Genomic DNA, 13,636 nt, shown 5'->3' with positions numbered 1-13,636 from the left:
AGGGTCCCATCCTCAGTTAAGTCAACAAATCAGGTGAATGATTTCCTCTTGGGTGCCGATTAGATCATTGTTTTGGATTTAGAGCTAGCAAGAAAGGGATATACGTTGTTTGCAATTCTAAGCAGATTTTGAATTGGCTCTCCTTTGGCTTGAGATGGGCTCATCCCCAATCATTACTCCCTGCTGTGAAGAGAAAAGCTGTAATCACCAATGCACTCTGTTTTCCAGGTTTTTCCCACTTTGGCTTACTCACAGTCCTTTACTTGGAGGGCTTATAAGTTGTGCCATTTATCTTCATGTTACTTTTCAGTTGTTTTCTGAAATTCTCTATCTAGGACTAGATTCAGAGTAAGAGGCATTGCTGATGTTTAAGTGGAAATAGCACTCCATCCCAAAAGGCAGCATTCACACAGAAGATAGTCTGAGATCCAGTTTTCTTACACATTAAATTCTTTATTAAAAATGCTGTGTTCCAAAAAGTAAAAATAAAAAATAATAATAATAATGCTGGGTTCCATAGACATTATGGTCAAGGAAAAAGCAACAACAGCAAACAACAACAACCATCTTTTTCCTCAGGAAATGCATAATCTACTATTTCTTAGCATATGATCCATAGACAGCTTCATCAAAATTACTTGAAAAATAGATTCCCAGACCTACTGATTCATAGTTTCAGAAACCCAGCTACTTCTTATAAGTTCTAAAGTTTGTAAGTGACTGATCTAGTGATTAATGTAGACCTTTTATTTATTAATTTAAGAGAAACTCAGATAAATAGAAAAATTATCTTCTAAGCAAATGACTTTTTAATCCACTGTACATCAATGTTAATTTAAGTATTTAAATTAAATATTTTAATTAAGAAAGAGCAATAATCTCCATTCTCACCCCATCTTTGAAAAGATCATTTGGATATTGTTTTTTCTTAGCATATTTTTGCGCAATATATTCTCATGTATCTTCTAAAAATAGTGTGTGCAAAGCACTTTCTGATTCCTTATTGAAAATACTTAACTTCTAAATTTTATAGATAACTTGGCTGGGTATAATAATCTGGATTGAGAACAATTTTTCCTTACTATATTTATGGCACTATTCTATTTCCTTCTCACTTCTGGAGTTGCTGGAAAAATACCAGTCTGATTATGCTTATTTTGGAGTGATCAGTTTCTTTCTCTAGAAACTTTTAGGAACTTTCTCTTATCTTGAGGAGTCTCAAGTTTTACAGTGATATTTGGTATGGTTTTCTTTTTATTAATTGTGCTGGAACTCAGTAGGCCTTTTGAGCTGAATGCCATATGCCCTTTTTGTGTCTCTGGGGATTTGGCTACTTATTGCTCTAATAATTAATCTATTTTTGTCTTTTTGAAAATTTTATTATTTTGGATGTTGAAACATGTCTACTGGTATTCTAGACATCAGATCTTTTCTCATATATTTTCTCTTTTTTTCTTCTCTATATTCTGGGAGATTTCAGGATTTTACTGGTCATTGCTTATACAGGATTTTTTTTTTTAGCCATTTATTTTTCATGATGCTAGTTTAGAAACTTTTGATGATTAATGTATTTTTTAAGCCCTGTTAATCATTATGCATTTATTTTTAATCTATTGTAGAGTTTGTATTCCCACTGACTTTTTTTATAGTATTAATTCTTCCAAGAGTCTAGCAATAAGTTGACTGTAGTTTTAAATTTTGGTAACCTTGTGAGTCTATTTTGATCTCCATTTGGACATTTTTGTGGAAAACTTGGAGTGGGTCTGTCGGGAGCCACTAGTCACATGCCAATTAAAATCAGAATTGGATCCTCTGTTTCTCAAATTAAGTTTACAAACGTGCCTCTTAAGTTCATAAACTATGTAATAACATTGGCAGTGTATCAATCCCTACCAACCTGTGTTAAGAACTCCCCCATTGGTAATTTCTTGGTATACATATTGGCCCTAATTGAAAAAAAAAATCTGCCTAACAAATGTAATGGGCTGGTACTTTTAGGCCATTATATGCACATCTTCCGGAGGGTGGGGAGATTTTTAAGGCAGAAGCTTCAAGCCAAATGGTTTTAATCACCTGAAAAGCAAGTTACCCTGGGATAATTTATTAAGTGTGTGCATGTGTGTATTTTAATAGATTTTTGTCCACTGGAATCCTTAAATAGAAGAGAAACCATCTGAGACATATATTTTTCAGGCTAGAATACCATGGTGCACATCTGCCTAATAAAGTTGTTGTTGAAGCCCTGCCTGTTGACTTTTAACCTCAGGGTCTTTGTAAAGCCCCTCATTCATTAAGCAGTTGATTCCATTAGCAGCAGGCTGTGTCTGGGATCCTGGGGACCCTGCACCTGGCCTGCTTTATTCCTGACAAATCATCTGATTTTATTGATAGCCACCTGGAAAATTACATTTGGGGAGGTGGGGAGGACAAAGGCACACAGTTTAGAATCCACACCTCAAAAGGAACAGCAAGAGACAACCCACCCTGGTCACCTCTGCAGCCAGTCCATAGAAAGAGGCATTTTTGGAGAAGTGATTCAATATTACTTTGCCAAGTTCCTGCTGCTATTTCTTTCTCTAAGGGGTATTTTAAATGAGGCAAGTTTCTCTTCCAGTTCGCATTGCAGAAGGGGCAAGGACAGCTCCCAGCCTATCATCAAAAGCCTTCAGCAGCCCCGTTACCAGAGTCTCTTGTCAACTCCTATATTATTCTGTCTCCCAGGCCTCACATGATGCTTGTGGGGTGGTGCCTAGCAGTTTGGGAATAGCAATGCTTCTGACCCCATAGCAAGTCTTCTTTCTGGCTGCCACATTAGATCAAAAACTGTGTGGGATTATCCCTTCAGGAGGCAGTTCTCCTTTTTCAGTTGTTAGCAGGTGTTGCTGAACAGATTCACACTCTCTGGGGAGATGGGAAGCGCGTGGTGTCAGAGGAAGAGATTTGCTTTGGGTTAACGGTGATGATGCCACACCTACACACACTTCACGCAGTTCCCAGAATTTCATCCAGAGCTCTAAAGCAGCAGAGGCAAAATTGGTGAAAAATGTTTTCCTTTTGGGGAAGAAGGAGCAGAAACCTCCTAATTACTACAGGAAAAAGAAGAGCTTTTTGTCAATTATTTTTTCCAAGAAGATGGAAAGCTTGAGGGCACTCCCTCAAGTTGAGTCAGGAAACTTATTTTGAACAAAAAGAAAAAAAAAAGAAAGAAAGAAAGAAAAGATTGCACATAGTCTTAGAAATGAAACCATCTGTGACCCTATTTCTTCAGATTTGAGAAATATGGAGCTTGAAGTTTCTGTGACTTTTCTAGTCACTGAGATCTTATGAGTTCAGTTCTCAAAAGAGCCATTCTCTATAGAAATGTACAGTTGCACATATCTGATCATTACTGATTGGAGGGGATGGCGACTTCAAGGAAAATTAGAATGGTTAAATATGATGATCAAAAAATAGTAGCTGTTGTATAGATTATGCAGCCCTCCTGTGTTCAAGAGCAAGCAATTATTCAAACCAGACCAAGTGAAGCTATTGCAAAGCAGATCTCCTTGGGAAACCTGTTTTAACAGAGAACTTGAAAAATATTTATAATTCGCATGGCAATTAGCAAATATAAATGGGTGTGATGGTTTTTTTGCATGGCATGGCCCCTTGTAAAGATTGTGGAATAGAGGAAATGAAACTTTCTTTGGAGTGAATGGACCTGGGTATAGATTCCTTTCACACCACCTATTAATTGTTAGATTTTGAGTTATTTATTTATTTATTTATTTATGATTTTTATTTCTTTATTCATGAGAGACACACACAGAGAGAGAGGCAGAGACACAGGCAGAGGGAGAAGCAGGCTCCATGCAGGGAGCCCGATGTGGGACTCGATCCTAGGACTCCAGGATCACGCCCCGGGCCAAAGGCAGGCACCAAACCGCTAAGCCACCCAGGGATCCCCGAGATTTTGAGCCATTTAAATGGTGCTTAAAACCACAGTTATTTATATCTCACTTTGATAAAAATGCAACTACATTGCAGGGTTTTTAATAGGAGTTAATTTTAAAAAATGCATCCACCATGACTGAACACTTAAAAATGTAAGTCAGATCATCACTGCATTTGGAATAAAATCTCAATTCCTGGCCAGGATCTCCAGGACCCTACTGCTTCCCTTTTTGTCTGTCTCATCCAACCACCCTTTGCTCAGCTCCCTGCCCTCCTGGCTTGGCTGACTCCCACTATGTATATCCATCAGATGTCAGCACCAGTGATATCTTCTTATAGATATTGAGATATTGTGACTTATAAGAAACATATATTTGGTCATTTAGAGGACCAAAGTGTATTACTCACACATATTTGATTATAGTCCATTGTTCCTTGCCCACTGCTCCTGGAACCCTTGGAATTTCCTATGATAAGAGAGCTCAGTGTGTCTCGCATTATGTGAATAAAGTGACCTTTGGACCACCTAAGGATGGGGCTATTTGCCAGAAGAATCAACTAGGTGATTAGAGGGTTAGATGTTTCAGTCACACACCCAGACATCTGGGGAGATGAGTGGGGCTGGAAGTAGAATCAATTGCCAGTGGCCAGTGATTTAATCAATCATGCCTATGTAATGAAGCCTCTGTAAAAACTCAAAAGGAAAGAGTTCAGAAAGTTTCTGGATTGGTGAACATGTGGACATTTGAGGACAGAGGTGCTCTCTGAGAGGGCATGAAAGCTCCAGGCCCTTTGCCCATACCTTACCCTATTCATCTCTTCTATCTGGAAGAGATGTCATTCTCTAATAAACCAGTGATCTAGTAAGAGAAAAATTTCTCTATGTTCTGTGAGCAACTCTAGAAAATTAATTGAACCTAAGAAGAGGGTCGTGGGAACCTCTGATTTGTAGCCAGTCAGTCAGAAGTACAGAAAATGACCTGGACTTACAACTGGTATCTGGAGTCCAAGGAGGGATCCAATGGAGGCTCCTATCTATAGCTCATTGGTCAGAAGCACAGGTGATAAAAACCTGGATTTGTGACTGGCATCCGAAGTGGGTAGGGGGCAGCCCTGTTGAATCTGACTCCATTTCCTGTAGTGTTAGAACTGAGTTGGATCGTAGAACACTCAGTGGATATCTGATCATTGCTTGTTAGTGTAGGGGAACCTCCACACACAAATGTTGAAATTGGGGACCAGAACCCAAATTAGATACCTTTCCTTGTCACCTTTCTCTGCATAATATAGCGCCCACCAGCACTACATCATTCCTTCATTCATTTAGCAATTGTTACTGAGCGCTTCCTACATGTCAGGCATTGTTCTAATACAGTACTAAACATCCCTGGGTAGGTCCTCGCTCTCCTGGAATTCTTATTCTCATGGGGAAGACATGATAAACAAGTAAATAGCAGTATGATAGTAAAAAGAACTATTAAGAAAAGAGACATTAAAACAGAATGAAGGGTTGAATGGGGCTATCATAGTTGGGTAGACAATGTCTCCAATGAGGAGGTGATTTTGAGCTGACACCCCAATCTCAAGCCAGAATATTATAGCAAAAAAAAAGTACATAAGTTCCTGTAAATAGAAGGGTTTCCCATCCTGCTATATGTTAAAGGAGCGGGAGATTTTGTGACTAAAATAAGCCTGGATAAAAATGTACTTCTGCAAAACAATCTTGAGCTGTCACATCAGTCTTTCCCACTGAGTTCCTTGACTTTAGGTGGGCAATAAAACTTTCCCAGGAAACCATCCTGACTGCTGGGAGAGACAGCCTATAATTGGGTCCAAATTTATGAGGTGTTACTATATACCATTTCAAAAGGGGAGCCTTTGAAAACACAAAGTTGGATATGTGGCTGTTCTTTATCACCATAGAGAAAGTTGCACTTTTCCCCTGCTCCTCTTCCCTTGGATTCCATGTCTCCAAAGCAACCATTGCATGGCCAGCAGCAGAATCCTCCTCGCTGAGTATATGGATGGACTGTCTATGAAGTCCAAGGCTGGTACAGAATTCTAGTTTCATTGGACATCTATTCATTGGAGCCATCCTAGTTCTGACTCCTTCAGACCACTGGGACAGTCCACTGTGATTTCTTCTCCCTTTCCCCTCCCTGCTTGAATATGACTTCAGGGATTTCCTTCTTTCCTCAGTGTGATTCTGGGAGAATGTTTTTCTTGAGTCCTTACTTGAAGAGAATTATGAACCACTGGGGAAAAGCTCTTCTGTTGATTAGGCTTTTTTTCTCCATTTGGGGGAAATCAAATGACTGAAATATAAATTTGATTTGAACAGTTCTTAAATATATTTTTTTTCAACATTGACAGGAATTTTGCCTTTGCATTTTGATTTTGTGCATTTAAAAAGTGAGCCAGAAAGACTCTTAACCACTAAAAGTAGAAATTGCAAGAAGCAATCTAAATACAAACCAGTAGAAATGATTATGATAAAATGTCTTTTGCATGTCTGATCTATAAACACATTTAATGGCCCACTCAAAGGATGATGGTATTATTATTGCAAGGAACATATTCATGGAAAGTGAATCCCAAATTTAATTTTTAACCATCCCAAGGATTTGAAAAGGCTGGCAAATATGGTTTTAAAAATTGCAACACTCACATAGACCTGTATTATATGTATTCAGAGAGATTTGGAGAAATGGAGACAGAGGAAGGTATTTATACTTTTGCTAATAGGCTGAACATACATCAATACTCACATATTTCATAAAAAGCATAACATGGGCTGCTCTAGATTAGTGGTGTGTTTCAAAGTTGTTTAGTCCTACACTCTTCAGGAATAAGAGTATTTTTCTGTGTCATTGTTCCTAAAGTTTTCTAAATTCACTCATGCTCTGAGTAGTCCATTGGTTCTTTTCCACACAAGTTAGCTTGCAGAGAGCCCTGTGTAAATGTCGAAGCAAAGCAACATCACCCCAGATACGGTGAGCACCATGAGATGGATTCCAGAGATGGAATTGTCTTGTCTTAAAGTCAATGGGAATAATAACTAGCTGATGACTCAGAATGCAGCCAGTTCCTTTGAATTGTTGTCTAATTCTCTGCAGAAAGCTGTTTTCCAGTGTCATCCTTTCCTGCCTGGGTGGCTCTTCTTGTCTATTCTTCTCTCCTATACAACATCTTAATATCGAGACAGTAGGAGTGAGGGAAACTGGCTCTGCCAGAGTACTTGGAAATCTTTTATCTCCCTCACACAGGCACAGACTGAACCTCATAGCAGAGTTTCTGGTCTTTGTTTCTGATTCTAAACTGTGGCACTCACGTGGAGCTGTTGAGGTTCAGTGGCTAGAGCTAAACAGAAAGAGGCTCCAGCTGAGTCTCTAGCTGAACGTAGATGTCACCAGGCACAGACCAGATCTTTTGGCACAGACCTGAAAAGGCACCAAAATGACACTTGACTCTCAACAATGTGGGGTGGTTTATTATTTGGAAAGATCCAATGGGCAGATGTCTCTCTTAGGATTTCTATGTTGGCTTACTTATAAACCCAAGGCCCCCAAAAGTGAGATGCTTACTGCTGGATGGGTCAAAGGATATGGGTACATCAGACTACACAGTTCAAGCCAAAGGCAAAAAGGGGAAGGAAAGAATATCCCTGGAGTGTCAATAGTCCAATTTTTGCTTTCCTAAGCACTCGACAGTCACCAGCCTACATATTTGGGTGTAGAGAAGATTTGGAGCTATGTGAAGAACGTCCTAATGAAGCCCATGGTGGTAGTGTCTTGAGTTTTGGAAAATTTAGAATAATTACAAATAAAAAGCTTCTTACCTATGAGGTTTAACACATTGTAGGCTCCCCAGTGATACTGGGCAAGCATTGCTATTCTGTGTGAAAATCGGAATAGATATTTTGGGATCTATAGCCAGGGGCTCACATACAAAAGTAGTGAATTAGATTCATTTGTCTCAGTCTATTTAGCCACACTTCTGATGGTAATATTGCTATTTGATACATTATTTCTCTTCTTTAAAATTCTAAACTGTCACCTTTAAAACCTGACTATTTATTATTACATGTCATTCTTCAAGTCCAGAACAATCACAGAAGGAGACATATGAAATATTCTTTTAATGCCAGGATTTATTGTAAATCACAATTTCTTCTTTTCTCTGAAAAAAAGCAAGAGGTAGAAGACAAAGATGACAGGGGGGCCCCTGTGCTTAGTTACATATGATTTGAGACTAGAGTTAATAGCATGAAATATATTCATACAGTGAACTTCTACAAATGTGAAGTTTCTGTGCTTCACGATCGAAATTCATTACCAATGGAAAGGTTTAAAACCAGAGAAAATGACTGGGGAAAACTGCTTGAAAACATAACAGGCTTGAAAAACAAGAGAACCAGGAGATAAAACTAAAGAGAATGATTTGGCATTGAGGCTTTTTAGTGAGATTTTATGTACGTACCTATATATAATCTTCACTGATGATCATAAATGTATGGAAGAAACTGATAGGGAAACTTAAAGGCTGAAATTGTACACATACCCAGACAGAATGATGGCAGTATTTGTGGAAGAAAAAGACTATAGAAGTTCACATTTATGTTGAATCTAGCCATCGCACCTTTTTCCTTCTGCAAATGTCACCACATAAATAATAATAATACAAAAAATCTTGGTTCAAGTTTGTATCGCTTCAATTCTGACATGGAAACTAGTAAAACAAAACAACCTCTTGCCTTGGGAAATTTTGCAAGTGAGCTAAATTAAAGAAATGAGGCACAGTAGAAAAAGGGCAATTTTGTGACTTTTAAATTCACAGCAATGAGAGTCAGGCTAGCATGTGTCAACCCTTGGCCCTCTTTCATTTAAAGACATTAAGGTGTTTGGACTATGTCACATGCTCAGTCATTCACTTGGATGTTTATTCCATATATTCCAATCGTCTCTGTCCTCATGGAGAAACAATCTAATAGAGGTGATGGAGAGCAATTAGAAATTAGAACGGTGGTATATACTGTGAAGAGAGGAGCATAACTGTGCAAGATTATAGTAGGACTTGACATGAGAAATTGAGGAAGGCTTCCCCGAGGAAATGGTTTCCTCCAGGAAAAGAGGAGTTAATTCCTGCAGGGGAGGTGTGGGCAAAGGAAAGAGCATCTCAGGTTCAGAGAACATCACTTACAAAAGCCGATCCTGAGATAGCAGGGAGAGTTTTGCAGATGATGCATTAAAAGGAGAGTGTGGTTGCCACTTGGGTGTTCACTAAGATCATAGAGTCATAAGATGTTAAGGCTGGAAGGGCGCTAGTTCAATCTCTTCATTTTACAGGTGATGAAACAGACTCAGAGGGGTTAAGTGACTTGGCCAAGGTGACACTGCTAATGAGTGGTGGAGCTGGGATCAGAGCCCAGGGCTCCTAATTACCCTTTTAATGCTTTTCCACCACACCATGCTGATTCTTTGTATCTGTGTTAATGAGTAGATCAAGATGCTGTGAAATTAGCATAATAATTATTTGTATATAAATACTGCATTTAAAGTGCTGCTATATAACCCAGCTTATACTTCACAATCCATATCTGCAAACTGTCAATGTATTACTCCTAAAGAAGTAAGTAATAATTGGCTTTTTTATCATAAAAGGGTGCAGATCGAAACCCAAGTTCAAGATTTGTGTGAGTTAACACAAATCCTATATTAAAGGATTTTGAATTAATGACATTTACTATATCTAGTAACTATAGTGTTGGGTTCTAGGCATTGTGTTCTAGGCATTTTAGTGAACAGGATACAGTTGCTTCTTTCAAGGAGGTTGCAACCCAGTGATAATACTTATGCACATTTTTTTTTTTTTTAACTGAAAGCTGACATTAGTGTTGTGAGGTGAGGCCTGACACAAAAAGGATAAAATTTCTGGGCAGAATTTTAAAAGAATACTTTCCAAAGGAGCATTGAGCTCAGGTAACCATTCAAAGATGAAGAAGCTTCCAGCATGGCGGAAGGTGATGGGAGGACATTGCAGTTGTTGCTTAATTAGACCTTGGTTAGGTCTTCAAATCGAAATTACCAATTGTATTCCTATGATAGATTGTACTACTTTGGAGAGCTGGTGATGAAATCCGGCCATTGAATTACACTGAACTATAAACTTCATTTGTTCTTAGGTGCATAGTGATTTGCTATAATAATGATCATCCATTTGCTGGACAGCTGAGATTTTTTAAAAGCTTGATTGCTTTTGGCATTGTGTTATTAGTCCTGGAAGAATGCAACACATTTGTAGCAATTCTCAGCTTGTACAAGCTAGAATATCCATCTTTTACAAATGCAGGCCACTTAAGACCTATGTGTTGGACCTCTGTTTTTTTTCTGGCAGTCCTGCAACAGAGTATACATTTTTGTTTTTCATTAGCACTGTCATGAGTGCACCCATCTCTAAAACTATAAGGGAGCTAATTTGAGCTCACTGTATTTTATGGACACAAGGGTCAAGAAAAGTCCCCAAGAAGGGGACATGCTGTCAATTTTTGTTGGTGAATGAAAACCTGACAATTCCAGACAAACCCCTTTCTAAGAAATACACTGCATATCTCGATCCAAATGCTCATCTGATGAGAATCTAAAACCCCTACTGAATTACACTGGACGAGAACCTGGTGATGTTGATTCTTTCAAGATCACTGAAGAAATCGACTCTCCTCTCTGATTCTGATACCTTTTAGTCCATCCATCTTGAAAATGTCTATGGAATGATTCTGTTGTACCTTAAGAAATGAAATTCATAGGCATGGATTTTCTCACACAGCAACTTTATATACAAAGATGAGAATAGCAGAAAGGTCATTTCCAAAGAAAGTGACATTTATTCTGTATTCACTGAAAAGCCAAAAGAGTTTTCTCATTCACCCATACCGACCGAGCCCTGCATCTCCCTCAGAAGACGTCAAAGAGACCTCTCCTATCTGCTCTCGCATCGAACTTCACGCACAAGACCTGTCCAGACAAAGTGGCTTCCTTTAAGGATGAACCTGCTGTGCTCATCAGAGGCTTTATTTTGTTTATAGTTCAGGTTTGTCTGGCAGGTTTTGTTTATTTTGTTCAATACCACTAAGCAAATGCCTGCCTCCTTTCAAATTAGTTTTTCATACGGGCATTCTCCAGTATCTTCTCTTCTAAAGTACAGCGTTAGCTGTGCAGATTTACATATTTGTATATGTGTATGTGTATCATGTATACATACACACATACGTGTGTTTCATGTATGTATACATGTGTGTGTATGTATAGTGTATATTGTGTATATGGATGTATACGTATTATTCAAAGTCAGCAGTTTCAAAAGAAAGCAGCCAGGCATCAATTATTGATGCTAATGGAGACCAAGACCAGGAACAGTTGAGTAAAGTCAAATCAACAAAGACTTCCCCAAATTTCATATTAACAATGGTTTTGACCTCATTTGCAACAAGTTGTTTTCCCCCAAGCTCTTGCTAAGCAGACTACCAGCACCTGAGTTTGGAACAGCAAATGCTACAGAGAAGTCATACAGCTGTTTTACATAAACTTGAGAGAGAGAGGGTTCTATTCATTCTCATCATGCTGCTATGGATAAGGGCTGTCGATGCTACAGCAGAGAAAGGAGGGAGAAGGCCAGTAGGACAGAAAGATTTCCCCACATACCAGTTTTCCCTAGGTTGGACTTTTCTGACTGCCCTCCCATGTAGTGAATAATTAGGAGTCTATTATCTTTTCCTCAAATAAAACTTCTTTTGTTGGAAGACAGTATTGCAGAATGACTGAGCATACCGACTCTGAGTAAATCATGGCTGTGCCACCTACTAGCTGTCCAACTTTGGGTAAATCACACAGCCTCGGTGTGCTTTTGAATCCCGATCTGTAAAGCAAATTTCATAACAGTCCTTAGCCTATTAGGTAATTGTGATGATTAAATGAATGAATACATGTGAAACAACTATAACAAATCTTGGCACGTAGGAAGTGCTCAAAATTGTGAATCACTAAGGAATGTCCCATCAGAGACAACTTAGGTCATCAGGAAATCGAAAAGTTTGGAAGGAGAGACCATGTCGTTAAAATGAGGGCTGGCTGGAACTGCAAATCTGGCTGTTGAAATAATAAACAGAATAATTATTGGAGAATTAACAGCAACTCATATACCATTACATTTAAGACTTGAACCTTGCTTGAACTACTTTTAACTTCTTTAATGTTTAAGACCTATAAATGTCAGAGCTCACTAATTCTTTGGCTTTCAATAAATGCCAGTGACTTTGAGAATTGTTATCCCTTCAGTTTTTCCGGCAAGAGCACAAGCTTAAAGAGCACAATCCAAGAAGGTAGTGGTTACAGTGATGACCCATTCTCTTCCCAGTAGAAAATGCAAGTTGTTGAGGTCAACCAGACTCTTGGGCCACCGTCTTCTGGGGACTTTTTGTGTGGAGTCACCTGAACTCAATGCTGAACGGGATTTCCAAAGACAGAGAAGACAGAGACCCTTCTGTTAAAAAGTACCCTACTCATCAGGGGGAAATATGTTGACAAACATATACTAATGTCTAATTTCTCTGCAATCCTCAGAGAGTGAGCTCATTTTATCAAGTTGAATGTTCCAAGTAACCAAAGTTTTTCCCATTTGGGTCCCCAAAAAGCGATTTTAAATCTTTCAAATGGAACCCTTTCTGATAAAAGTTGAACATACTTGAGCAGAGACTCTGGAGAAGAATTTTGCATTTACTTAATAATGCAGGATCATCATTATGGATATCAATTATTAAACTGTGAGGAAGTATAAGGGGCTACTGGGGCATGAAGGACTGTTTGCCCTTGTCTGAAATGACCCCAGATGGACATACGTTTTATAATTCCTCTGTTTCTTTCCTTACGGATAGGCAGTTAGCTTCCTTTCAATAATACAGTCATCTCCCTTTTAGTGCGTTGGACATCCAGAAAAAACAGATTATCAAAATTCTGCCCACCTAAAAGTAATTAGGTCTACATCATTTTCCTTAAAGGTAAATGCAAGGAAAACATTATCTCTTGAGTGCGTCCTATGTCCTAAGTATTTCTGCATACATCATTATCATTTGGCCTCTTAACAATTTTGTAATATAAAGGAAGTTACTGGGGCTTAGAGGGTTTTCTAATTTGACCCAGATCAGTGCTTCTCAAAGTTTAGTGTGTCTAAGAATCATAAGAAGAGCTCTGTAGAGCAGTTTTGTGGGCCCCCTCTCCAGAGATTCTGATTCAGCAGGTCAGGAGGGCCCAAACATTTGCATTTTTAACAAGTTCCCATGTGATGCTAATGTTGATGGTCAGTGAATCTGCCCTGGATGATTTGGGTAGGGAGGAGACCAATGGAATTCCAATCAAAGAGCGTCTCATATCAGAGTGCACGATGTTCCTGAAATCACACTGTCTTGAATATGTGGCATAAATTTTGGCTAGTGGAGACCTACTTTTTGCTTATTTATAGAGCCTGAATTATGCTCCAGAAAAGTCCGTAGTTCCAGATTCAGCAACGTTGGCTACCCAATTAGCTCCTATGCTATCTATGCATATATAGGTATTTATTTCATTTTTATAAATATTACAGGCCAGGTATTGCTGTACATGCTGATGATACAGCAGGAAACACTGTTTTTCCTCCTGGAACTTACATTCTATAA

The sequence above is a fragment of the Vulpes lagopus genome, chromosome 4 (genome assembly GCF_018345385.1).
Source record: "Vulpes lagopus strain Blue_001 chromosome 4, ASM1834538v1, whole genome shotgun sequence".
Classification (NCBI taxonomy): domain Eukaryota; kingdom Metazoa; phylum Chordata; class Mammalia; order Carnivora; family Canidae; genus Vulpes; species Vulpes lagopus.
Note: the sequence above shows the minus strand (reverse complement) of the source record.